This window comes from Peromyscus leucopus, chromosome 1, assembly GCF_004664715.2.
Source record: "Peromyscus leucopus breed LL Stock chromosome 1, UCI_PerLeu_2.1, whole genome shotgun sequence".
NCBI classification, from domain to species: Eukaryota; Metazoa; Chordata; class Mammalia; order Rodentia; family Cricetidae; genus Peromyscus; species Peromyscus leucopus.
Window position 1 is genome coordinate 151,967,103 of NC_051063.1, and position 13,403 is coordinate 151,980,505.

The following is a 13,403-nucleotide window of genomic DNA, read 5'->3' on the forward strand; positions in this document are numbered from 1 at the left end:
CTGAGTCTTCAGTTGCAGCTTCCCTCTACCTGTTTTCTAGCAATTTGCCTCTTATCTCTCTGGACTCTCTGGCTTGCTATGCCCTCCACGGGGGGCACCTACTCTTCTCTCTGGCTGTTGTAGCCTTCTATATTTCTAGCTTGTTACACCCACATAGACATCCCCCTTTTCTCCTGCTACCTGCTCTAGCTTTCTGTTCCTTCCTGGGCCTATACATTGCAAGTTTCCTAGCCTCCAGCCTGGGAGCTGCCTGTTAAGTCTTGCAGCTTTTGCTGACTCAGCTCCTCTCATAGAGGTTTTAGAAATTCCCTCCAGTGGAATTTTGCTTTGCAACCCTCTCTCTTCCTGCACAGACTCAGATTCTATTACTACAACTTGGCCTCAGTACAGATGAATGGCTAGAAATTTGGCACACTTGATTTCCCAATTCTCACAAATTATACCAACTGCTACTGCGCAAACAAATGATCCACAATTATTTTATATTTAAACTTGCTCCTCTCTACACTTTCTCTACTTTCTACTCATAAAAATACTTTATTGCTATGATTTATCTGGTCTCAAAAAAACTCTTATGTCTATGCTATAAACTGTATCTCAAGACTTGCAAGTTTATTGGGTATGGTTTAAAAATCTATAAAATCTGTAAAAAAAAACTTGACTTTAAACTTATAACTAAAATCTTATAATTAAAAATCTATACACAGATCATCTTATGTTACACATCATCATTATGCTGTGACATTATATATGATTCAACTTCTGTTTAGGATATATGTATGTGTGTGTATGTAACTTGGAGTCAACTCTTATTTTTTAAGAAAATAGATCTACTAGGAAAACTGATGTCTTTAAATAGCAACCATGTGACTCTCCTCCATTTTGGCTAATGACCTACCTCTTCAAGACATAAGTAGCCACATGGCTGTTTTATTAAGGTTAGAGTACATGCCATGTAACTTAACCACCATCTTAAGATGACCACGTGGCATAAAGCAACAACTGTAAAACTTCTTAGTCCTACTGAGCTCTCTGTTTATCACTGTATCTCTTTTTAGACTAAGGAAGTCAACAACAAGTCTCCAAAAATATTTTGGATTGGTATGGATTTTTGTATGATGATAAAAGTTTAAGACTATATTTGCTACAATGCACTATACATGTGATTCAGCTGTGGTTTAGAATATATTGTATACGATGATAAAAATTTAAGGTTATAAAGGTCTACTCAGATTAACAAAAGCTGATTTAAGATGTATATCTAAAAAATTATGTCTTTGTTCACCAAGTTGCTAAAAAATTTAATTAAGTAACAATGTATGTTTGCTAAATGAAGTATATTTGATAAATAAGATTTATAAATTCCTAAGGTCTACTCAGCTTCATAGTCATATTTGTCTAGCTTCTTTGTCTTTGTTCACTTTGTTAAATGTTATTTATTTGGATAAACTAAATCATATTAAAAAAACTAGCTGGGCGGTGGTGGCGCACGCCTTTAATCCCAGCACTCGGGAGGCAGAGCCAAGCAGATCTCTGTGAGTTCGAGGCCAGCCTGGGCTACCAAGTGAGTTCCAGGAAAAGGCGCAAAGCTACACAGAGAAACCCTGTCTCGGAAAAAAAAAAAAAAAAAAAAAAACAAACAAACAAACAAAAAAAAACACTATGGTATTCTATAATGGTACACTATAAAAGATCAGTAAGGTTCCCAGTTTCTCTATGGACTAAAGTTTACTGTATTTATGGTTAATTTTGATGCTAAATGATCTTCACCTCAAAATTTTAAGCCTCAAAGTTACCAGAGATAAAGTTATAAAATTTTAATCTTATAAAAACTAAGTTATTGTAAACTGTTGAATATAATTAAGACATGCAAGTTAATATTCAGTTACCTTATAAATGATCAAATTCTTTAATGTGTTCAGAACTATACTGGTAGTCATGCTAAGCACTTTTTTTAGCCTCCTGCATATGTTTTAAAAGTTAAGCCTAAAACAAGTACTAGAAACAAGCAAAGTTTGTTTAATGTAGATATATGTAATAGATAATGGTCTTGAAACGTTTTAGAGAACTACTGAATGTGGCATTTAAAATGTTTAATGGAAAAAGCTTACTATGACAGACAGTGACCCCAGATCCTTGCAGTGACCCCAGCATCACACATCATCCAAAGATGATGGGGCATAGAAGAACTCCACCTGGAGCTTGCTTTAAATATGGCAAAGCTGGCCACTGGGTGAAAAACGGCCCTTCACCTTGCCTGCCACTAACCTGTGAACAAGAAGGACATTGGGGAGTTAATTGCCTCACTTTGCCTAGACAAGGTGGGCTGGTTCCCCAAGTTCCTAATCCACAGGAAAATCTGTTGGATCTTGTTGACCTGGCAGCCAAAGAGTGATGCTTCTCTGGAATCTCTGCCCCAATGATCATGGAGGAACCTAGGATGATTGTACAGGTAGCCAGTAAATCTCTGTCATTTTTAAGTTTGGGGAACTATTTGGTCTGTACTTTCTGCTTACTCCAGCGAATTTATCCTTCTCGGATCTCTGACAGCATTGACAACTAGGCTACTGATAGCTTTGTCAGTTTAAGAGCAGTAACTAAAGCTTTAGTTGCGTTCTCATTTCTCTTTATGTGTAAAAATCAGGCCTCAAGCCTCAATTTCCTGGAGCTTCTACTAGGTCTAGACAAAGTTTACCTTGCTTCCAGACTCTGAAAAGAGATAAACTCACAAAACAGATTTCAATGTAACTTTTTTACTACTCCTTTATTTAAAGGAACTTGCTTTACAATGATTGCTCTCAGTAATCCACCACCTGTGTCTCATGGTAAATGAGAAAATGACTGGATAGAAAAACAGTGTCAAGTTCATGTAAGGTCTGAGGATATGAAAACTTAAGTAAGTTGTAAGGGTCTAAAAAGTGTTTTAAGATACGTAAATACAAGTTACAAAGGTCTAAGAAAGTGTCTTAAGGTGTGTAAATGCAATTTGTAAAGGTATAAGAAATGAATTTAAGATATACATAAAAATAAAAAAATATTTCAGATTTCCTTATCTCTCTATGCTATAGCTATATTAAAACTTCAAAAGCTCAGAGTTTTAACATTAATCAATGGAGTTCTGATAAGCTATCAATCTAGGTCTGGTAAAGCAAAGACTACTATTATCATAGTCATAAGCTCATAAGCTCAAGTTTTTAAATTTCCTTTGGTTGTTTTCTAATTATAGACTTAAAAATGCTTCTCATTGTGCTATGTATTGAGCATTCTGGAAAGTGTGTTATTGCTTTTAACCCAAGATCATTTTTTGGGTCCTCAAGCTTTTACTATGACTCAAAGGCATAAGTCCACTGCCTGCTCTACAATGTGGATTTCAGTACAGATTACAAACAGTGATAATGCTAACATATCTAAAATTTACCTCCTTTTGTAAACAAATATTCTTGTAAGCTTCAGGGGATCAACTTGAATCCACCTCTTGAAGGGCAAATGGACTCCAGATAAGTACTGTGAATCAACAGCCTGTTTCCTCATTTTTCCAGAGAGTGGGATGCTCTCCCTCCCGCCTTTCCCTGATATTGGGACTCCCCTCTCCCAACTGGCAGGCCTGGACATTTCAAATGTACATCTAAGATAAAAAAATTTCCCCCTAAACTCCTTAACTTTACCTTTGGTCCCTAATATATATCTGTTCCAGCAACCCACCAGGCCCAAGTATTCCCTCAAATCTGCATCCCAGACAGCTTCAAAGTGGCTAGCCCAGGTGGTCCAGCCTCCCAGATGCTGCCTGAATCTCCCTAGCCCCAGATGGTTCTGCAGAGCCTAAACAAGTAAAACAGCCTGCTCTTTCCGGACTTGGCCAGCATCCCAGCTTTCTTGGGTCCCCAAAGATGTCAATGCCCCCAGACAACAGGAAACAGTTTAACAAGGATAGTGCCTCCATTCCTGCTTCACCATCACCCTTACCTTTTATAATAAAAGAGGGAGGAATGTTAGTAAAGTAAGAATTAACCACATTCCAGAACCAGGTATTTTCCTAGCCCACCTTCAGCAACTCAGCATCAGTGGCCACACCATCACCAGCTACCAAATGTGACATATTTCCATTGTCACTATGAGTCTTATACCCTTAATAAGGCTTGAGCCTTCATGGCCTGCCCCCATCTTTTCTACCCTGTCTCAGAGGCGGTCTTTCATACCCCTTCCCCAATAAATCTCTTATGTGAGGTCTGTTACGTGGTATGATCTTTGTGGCATTCTTTGGCCCTCTGATCACCTAAAAAAAAAAAAAAAAAAAAAAAAACCCTAACAGTGGTTGGCAAACATCTTTAATCCCAGCAGTTAGATGGCAGAGGCAAGTGGATTTCTGTAAGTTTGAGGCTAGCCTGGTCTAGTTCCAGGATAGTCAGGGCTACATAGAGAGACCCTGTCTTTAAAAAAAAAAAAATCAAATAGCTATAGTGGCAATAATAGAAGCTACTCAGTTGAGACTCTAAGCCAAACACTGTTGTCAGAACTTTACACAATTAGTTTCATAATCCTCTGAGAATCTCCTAGAGAAATGCCCCAAGCAGCCAGCACACAGGCAGAGCTGGAGTGAGATGCTATGGATGAACCCTTCTGGACCTGAGGTACATGACTTAGCAGGACCCTGTGAGCCTGAAGTTATCATATTCACTTCACACATAAAGCAGCTTAAGGCTGAGAAGGTCAGGAGTTTATCTGATGTCTCATATTCCCTATAGCCAGGGCCAAATAGCCCATCCAGCCCATCCCCTTGAGGACCCTGTCAGATGTGCCTTTGTTATATGCTCACAGTGCTGGCTTGCTGGGCACCAGTGGTCCCTCTGTCCTCCATACCTGCTGTGCACTTGGCATCTTCAGCCTGCAGGATCCTAGTTGGTTGGTTCTGTTCCAATTTCCCAGGAAGTTTTATCCTTCCTTGAGGAGTGAGGTATGTGTATTCTGTTTGCCTCATGACCAACCCTTTTGATCTCAGAGGAGTTTCCATTCACATTAATGACTCAAGGACCATTCTGTGCATCTTTCCCACCAGACTCCCCAGCAGACTACAGACAACCCAATGACAGCCAATCTGCAGTCAACACTCATGGCTGGCCCTGTGCTTAGTCTTACTGCCTGTGACCTCCTACTATCTTCACAAGCTCAGAGGAGAAAGGCATGGTTGTTTTCCAGCTGATAGGTGAAAAACTGAAAAATATGGTTCCATCCCCAGAACTGAAACTTTTAAAAAGAAAGAAATAGAAAAAATGGGGTTTAATAGTTTTTTCAGGTGCTACAATGAGAGAGGGGAGACTAGAAGTCTACCCCACATCAGGCCTGCAGGCTCCAAACTACTCATGCTTTGCCATCAGCCACCAGAAATGGTTGAATACCAAGTCTATGTCAGTCACATGTGAGGTAGTTACTGTTCTATTGCTGTGAAGAGACACCATGACTAAGGCAACTTATAAAAGGAAGCATTTAATTAGGGGCTTGTTTATGGTTTTAGAGGGTTAGTCCATGATAATCATGGTGGAAAGCATGATTGCATGGTGCTGGAGCAGTAGATGAGGACTCACATCTAATCACAAGATGGAGGGACGGAGGGAGGGAGGAAAGGAGGGGAGGGAGGGAGGAAGGGAAGGAAGGGAGAGAGGGTGGGGTCTGGCATGAGCTATTGAAATCTCAAAATTCACCCCCAGTGGCACACCTTCTCCAGTAAGGTCACACCCACACCAACAAGGCCACACCTTATAATCCTTCCTAAACAGTCCATCAACTGGGAACCGGACATTCATATATATGAGCCTATGGAGGACTATCTCATTAAAATCACCACAGATAGGCAGAGAAATACCAGAAAGAACCTAGAGCACAGAAGGTACTTGTGTGAAACCACGTGCAAAGCAGAGTATTCTCAGGCTCCTACTGGAGATCTGGATATATGTGTTCTTCATTTCCCACATGTTCATTCCTAGAGGTCACTTCCTCATGTAGAAGATTACAGCATCCACCATCAGCAAACCAGTCCCTTGTCCTTTGCATAAACATCCTTTATGTGAGCTCTGCTCCCAATACTGTTCCTGGAGAGAAAGCCAGATGCTTGTTCCCACAGCAAAGCTATGGTAAATTCAGGGGCCTATTTATTTATCAGCAACTCATAAGCCCAGCTACTTTGCATGTGTCCTGGATTTGCTTCATGCAGTGGTGGCAGCTCTGGTGGCAGCCTATGCCCAGTTTTGGTGTGTTTCAAATACTTAGTCCTATGTGGAAGTGTTTGGAGCAGGGGCGGGGATGGGGAGCAAGCAGTACTCTGAATTTACTCCCAAGACCACCTCACAGCAGTTTAGTTCAGGCTCTTCAAAATCATGATTCTGTAAATGGAGTCTTCATTCACATGAGAGACAAAGCAGAGACTCAATGGAATGTGTTGCCTCAGGCCACCTGCAGCTAACACACAGAGCCCTGTGTTATAGATCTTTAAATAATGATAACCAAAGGTTAGCAGCAAGGAATTTTTCACTTAGGAGAAAAAAATTCAATTCCTTTGCTTTCCTGTCCCTGTCCGAGTTCACGTCCCTTTCACCCTACCATTTTGTGTTCAGATTCCAAGAACTAGACATTGTATCTCAGACCCAAGTCATAAATACTTGTTTTTAATACAGGGTCTATGTAACCAAAGCTGCCCTGGAACTGGCAATCCTCCTGTCTCAACCTCCTAAGTACTGTGATGACAAGTTGGGCACACCACAACCCACCAAAGTCACAAGCACTTTGCATCCACATGAGTGACAGAGGTATTGCTCAGGCTTGTACCAAAAAGTAAGTAGGAATTTGAAAGGACCTTTTAGAAAGAAGGTCTGGTGGTCTCAATGTTGTAAGAAACCAGAGGACAGGAAATAGACAAAAATAATTGGGATCAGGAGTCTCTATGTGATGGGTTCAGTGTCCCAGCATGCAACCTGTTCACACACACACACACACACACACACACACACACACACACACACACACACACACCACCTGCAGGCTTCCTCTTCTCCTTTTATTGTACAGATGATTTCCCCAAAGTATTTTTAAGCTGGAAAGATTTCCTAGAAGCTGGTAGAAAAAAAAGCAAAACTGCTCACTGCAGGAGGTCCAAGTTATTGGCAGAAAGCCAGCAGCCAAGGTATTGGTAACTAGCTTGGTAATAAGTCTCTTCCATGCAAATTGGCTCATTATTATCCATTTCTGTCAGCTCTCACTGAGTCCTGAACTGTTCTCCGCTTTGGCTCATGTGAGCATGAAGAAAATAGGGGCCACCAGATCCACCTTCTGTGCCAGATGCCCAGGATGTCATCGAGGAAGGAGGAAGAGAATGAGGATGGCTGCATCCATGCCATTAGAGCTTTAGATTGAATGCTGAGAGCAGAGAAATATTAAAGAGATTAGTAATGAAGTGTTATAAAAACAGAGTTTGATTGAAAGAGCTTTCACGTCATGCAAATGAACAGTCTGTCCCATGATTCATTGCTATCAGGAGAACTAAATTTGTACAGCCCAGAGGAGAAATGACTAATGGGAAGCATAATAACTGTCGATTTGTACCTGCAAAGAATTAATCAGGAGGCTCAGAGGAGAGGGCACTTGGCGGCCACTATAGGTACATGAGCTGGGGTAGGCAGTGTGAGAAGAGCCAGGAAAATTAGGCTAAATAGCAGGAAGGGTTTTACTAACCCAGAAGTCCATTAAAAGGAGGCATCACATCCACAGTCAGATGTGAGTGGGAGATTAGCTGCAGACAGACTTGTGTGAAGACAGCCTAAGGAGTCAATCACTTTGCAGAAATCAGTGAATCTGAGGATGTAGAGAAGCAGTTGCCTATCCTGGGGCCTGTCAGGAAGCTCATAGAGAAGTCTTCACTATGTTCAAACAAAATTTCTTCTACTGATTGAATTCAGCCTATCTTGGAGCTGTGGCTACAGAAAAATTCCCATTTCCTGCCTAATGTCAGAATCTGAATCTTTTTTCTTTGTGGTCAGTGTGGGAGTTAATCTCCATTACCAGCCTGACTGGATTTGGAATCACCTAGGAGATGCACTTAGGGGTTTGTGCATGTGTTAAAAGCATTTCCAGACAGGCTAACTAAGGAGGGAAAACTCATCCAGAATTTGGGTGACACAATCCTTTGCTTGGTTTTCCCAGATTGAAAGCAATGAGAAAAAGAGAAAGTCAGATGAGTTCCAGAATTCTCTGCTTTTGGTCTTACAAAATGTGAACCTCACACTTCAGCTACCACAGCTACGAACCATTCCAACCACCAAGCCTTCCTCACCATGTTGTATTCCCAAATTGTAAATCAAAATAAAATCACCTTTCCTTTAATTGCTTCTTGTAAGGTATTTGATCCCTCAGTGAAAAAAAGTAAAGAATATAGTCAGCAAATATTTTTGAGCACCTATTATATGTCAAGGGGTGATGTGGGCAGCATCTTGTGTTCATTATCTGGAGGAAGAAAGATGGCACCAGCTATAGGCAGATGTTCAGGAGAGTCATGCCCCATGGGCAGCTTCATTCAGATGGTACCCACCGAGGAGCAAGCAACAGTGCACATCTCTAGTTCAGGTTTTGCAAACAGGACATTTAACAAACCAGGGCCCTTCCCTATGAGGAATAGCAAGATTTACCACGGGATTCTGAAAGTTCAAAACTATTATCCCTTCTGGTCCTCAGCTCACTAACTATGAACTCTCAAATGTTTTAACCTGCTCAGTAATGTTTCAGATGGATGTAAAGACTGGGAGGCATGATACAAATCCAGATTTCCAATGTTTCCTGAAAAGTGAACTAATGATGCCAGGCCTGTGTCCTCCTAGGACAGCAGACTGCCTAAACTGAGTCAGGCTGAGAGAAAAACAGTTTTGTTTGCCACAGTCCCCACTCCTCGCTTTACTGTTGAACTGTTTCATTGTCTTTTTTTCTTAGCTGAGATTCTGAAGGAAACAAAGGCTATTTTTTCTGCCAACCCAGAGCTAAATGACCAAATATGCAAAGTGGCTACCCTGTATTCACGTAGAAACCCTCTAAGCAGTTATAATTCAGTGTTTTAATGTGGCAAATATTCTCAATGAGCAGTCACTTAGAAACCATTTCTAACTTTTGAAAGCCCACACTCAAAGGATGAAATTTCTCTTCATGTCTCCCCAGCCCTAGGTGAGCATACTTACTCCCTCCCGATGTTTGTCACTCAACTGGCTTCTCCTGAAGCCTTGGCCATAGGAGAGTGAGAATTTCATTTGGTGGTGCTGACTGTGCTCTCAACCCAAGTCAGGTTCACTGCATCTATCTCACATCTTCCCTAAATTGATTTCAAACCTGTACTTCTAACAAGTGACTCTTAAAAAATTATAAGCTATACTTGACCCTATTTGAACAGAGAAGAAAGAATTGGTCCAGTGATGAAGTATGGGATTTTCCCGCAGCAGAGATGGTAGTAGTCTCCATCCCTGAGCTAAAAGCGATTAGAGGATGAGGTGAGGCATATGCAGACATCTGGCAAATGTGCAGTGAGGTGGTATGTGCATGGAGGCAGGGTAGAGGACAAAGTGTGTGAGGTAGAAAGACAAAGCATTTATGCAACTGCTGATGCCTGCTGATGAACAGATTCAAAGGAAGAAGGGGTCCAGGGTGTCCTCTATCCAGGTTTCCATTCTTCAGGAGTCCAGCAGATGAAAAATGTCTCTCACAAAATAAGCTGTGTTTGGAAGACCTAGCTAAAGATGTGAATGAGGTAATTGATTTCCCCCACTATTATGTGAGGACCTATGTGCTCTTTTAAGGCTTTTAGTGTTTGTTTTATAAAATTAGAGGCTCTAGTATTTAGTGTGTCAATGTTTACAATTGCTTTTTCTTCTTAATGAGTCTTCTTTATTAATATGTAGAGTCCATTTTTATCTTTTCTAATTAGTCTTGCTTTGAAGTTTACTGATAGAAGGATAGCTACACCTGCTCTCTTACAGTTTCCATTTGTTTATTAGCTCATTTTCCATCCTTTGGCACTCAGTTTGGGGGGTATCTTAGCTAGCTAAGTGTGTTTCTTGGAAACAGTGTACAGTTAGTTCTTGTTTTTTTTTTAAGATTTATTTATTTATTATGTATACAGTGCTCTGTCTGCATGTGCGATGTGTGCCAGAAGAGAGCACCAGATCTCATTCTAGGTGGTTGTGAGTCACCATGTGGTTGCTGGGAATTGAACTCAGGACCTCTGGAAGTGCAGCTAGTGCTCTTAACCTCTGAGCCATCTCTCCAGCCCAGTTCTTGTTTTTTTAATCCAATTCCTTAGTCTACATCTTATAGGTGAGCTGAAGCCATTTACATTTAAGGTTATTATAGAAAAAAGTTTGCAACTTTCTATCAATTTGTTGGAGGATGTTCTATTTTTGCTGTTACTGGTACTTCTTTTCCTTTTCATGTATTAGTTTTAAGGGTTGTTTTTAAGACTTGTTGTGCTGGACAGGTGCTGTGGAATGTCTTTCTGTATGCTGTGAATATGTGTTACTCTGATTGGTTGATAAATAGTGCTGCATTAGCCTATGGTAGGACAGGATGGAGCCAGGCGGGAAAATCCAAGAGAGACAGTGAAAGGAGAAAGGAGAGTAAGGGGAGATGCCAAACTGCTGTCCAAGGAGCAACATGTATGGGATGCAGGTAAAGCCACGGAACACATGACGATAAATAGATGAATAGTTATGGGTTAATTTAAGATGAAGGAGCTAGCTAGCAAGGGGTCTGCCATAGGCCATACAGTTGGTAATTAATACAAGCTTCTGAGTGATTATTTTGTAAGTGGCTGTGGGACCTCAGTGCTGGGTGGGACACAGGAAAACTTCCAGTTACAGACACGTTTGTTTCTTCCCTGAGTGTAGTCATCTGTTGTTTTCATGGAGTGTGTATGTTTTATGTACCCACAGGAAGGAGACCACTTTTCTTCTTCCTCCCTGTAAAGTAGTCCATTAAGAACTTCTCCAGTGCTGGCTTGGCTGCCAGGCATGCCCTTATATTGTGTTTGTCTTGAAATTCCCTTATTTCTCCAGCAGTTTTGAAAGATAACTTTGCTGGGTATATAGTAATTTTGGTTCACAATTGTTTACCTTCAGAACTTGAAATATTTCATGCCATGCTCTTCTGGCTTTTATGGTCACTGATGAAAAGTTTGGGGTGATTCTGATAGCTCCACCTTTGTGTGTGAGTTGTTTTCTCATGCTACTTTTAGAATTATTTCTTTACTTTGTGTTTTTACACCCTGACTATAACATGTCATGGAGAATTTCTTCTCTGGTCATGTCTATTTGGAGTTCCATATGCATCTTATGTTTGGAAGTCTTTTTTCTATAAATTTGGGAAGTTTTGCATTATGATTTCATTAGTCTGCCTATTCCATTTGATTTCACCTATGCTCCTCTTTCTACACCCTGAGTTCTCAGGTTTGGTCTCTTGAATATATCCCAAACTTCTTATAAGTGTCATTTATACTCTTTAATTTTTGTATTTGTTTTTCAACTTTATTCTCCATCCAAGAAATTCATTCTTCTACATGACCTGTCTGTTAACAATGGGACAAGCCTGGAATAAGGCACAGCTTTCAAGGACACACTCAGAGTGACCCACTTCCTCCAATTAGGCTCCACCATCTCCTGATAATGCCATGTGTTATGAATTCAACAGGGATCAATCTGTTGATAGAGTCAGTGCCCTCATGATCCCATCCCTTCTTAATAGTCCCAGCAGCTGGTGACCAAGCTTTCAACACAACACTTTGGGGCACTCCATATTCAATCAAACCCCATGTGAACCAATGATTCTTGAGTCTGATTTGTCCTATGGGTGCTAATCTCCAGCTGGGAACTCATGGAGTGAGGATACATGTGGCCAAAATTGCTCAGGTCTTACCAAGTTCATGAATGATGAATCTGAATTGATGGGTAAAAAGTAGCTGCCCTGCACAGGACAGAGAGACTCACAGTCTCTGAGAGTGTGGGAATTATCTTGAACAGGCCCTAGAAAGGCATCCAACCATATTCCCCCTTACACACACACACACACACACACACACACACACACACACACACACACCACACACACACACACACACACACACACACACGCACACACACACACACCCTTCCACACACACACCAGCAGCCTCCAGGAATCATATAGTTCTATGTGCTGCTTTTGTGTTGGAGTCAGTTTCCTTGTCTAAGAAGCTGGCTTAAGAGCCCTAAAAACCAGAAAAAGCAGTCTGAAAAGCAAGTCCTTCTGGGTATGGAGTCCCATGACACTGCATATCTGTTGTAGCTGTGTAGCCATCCCCCACACAGCAGGCCTAATCACTGCACATCTCAAGGATAGGACGGCATGTCATGACAAGTGTTGCTAATACCACATGGTACCATGGAATTACAGCTTTCAAAGCCCTCATAGAAATTCTGCTTGAAGCTGGATTCTCATCCTCCTCCCACCACTAGTATTCAAACATTGGGGGAAATGTGTAGATTACAGGAAATCTCATGGGACCGTCATCTTTTTTATGGGCAGACCCTCTTATTGGCTAGATCTCAAATCTGTTAGGTAGGTTCAAGGTTTGTATTTGGAGAATTTTATTTTGCAGATTGAGGTACACTAATAATTCTTCTTACTGCTTATTTTGTTCTACCCTTTTAAATAAAGTCCAATATCCCCGAGCTGCAAAAACAAATTTTAGGCAATAATAGCAGGCAATTTACAGTGATAGATGACTGCAACAACAACAAAAATAGTACAGTTCAGCAGGGGCTTGTGGGTAATACTTGTACTGGTATGTGTGACCATATTGTCAAGCCTCTACTGTATTCTGACTCCCCAGGAGGGCTCCGTTACAAGCTGAGGGCACTCAGTTTCCCACTTTTTACTTTCCTGAGTTATTTATGACAGGGGAGTAGGGAGGCAATGCAACCCTCAACTTTGTGAGTCACTTAAAAGTAGATGAAATCGGGCTACCCCACTAACTCCTATTCCTCTCCAGGGCCTGCTTGGCTGTCCCCAGATCTCTTATATCTGGGACTGCTGTGACTTAGAACCAAGATGGTGTCACTGTGATTCTCCCCTTTCATCTCTATAGTCCTCCTGGCCTCTTAGTTACATCAAGTGTTTCTACCCCCCTCTTCCTTCTGCCTTCTTGGTTAGCATGCCTGGTTCAAGGCAGCCTCCTCCCTCCTGTTAGAAAGCTTATGGTCCAAAGCTGAGCAATGCTAATACTGCTTGCATTGTTGACCAACTGCTTGAGCCTGGAATTCACATTTCCACTTACCCCCTGACATGCACTGTGTGTATACTACATTACTACATTTACGAGGCTTACCTCCCAGAAAGGGTTTTGTGGA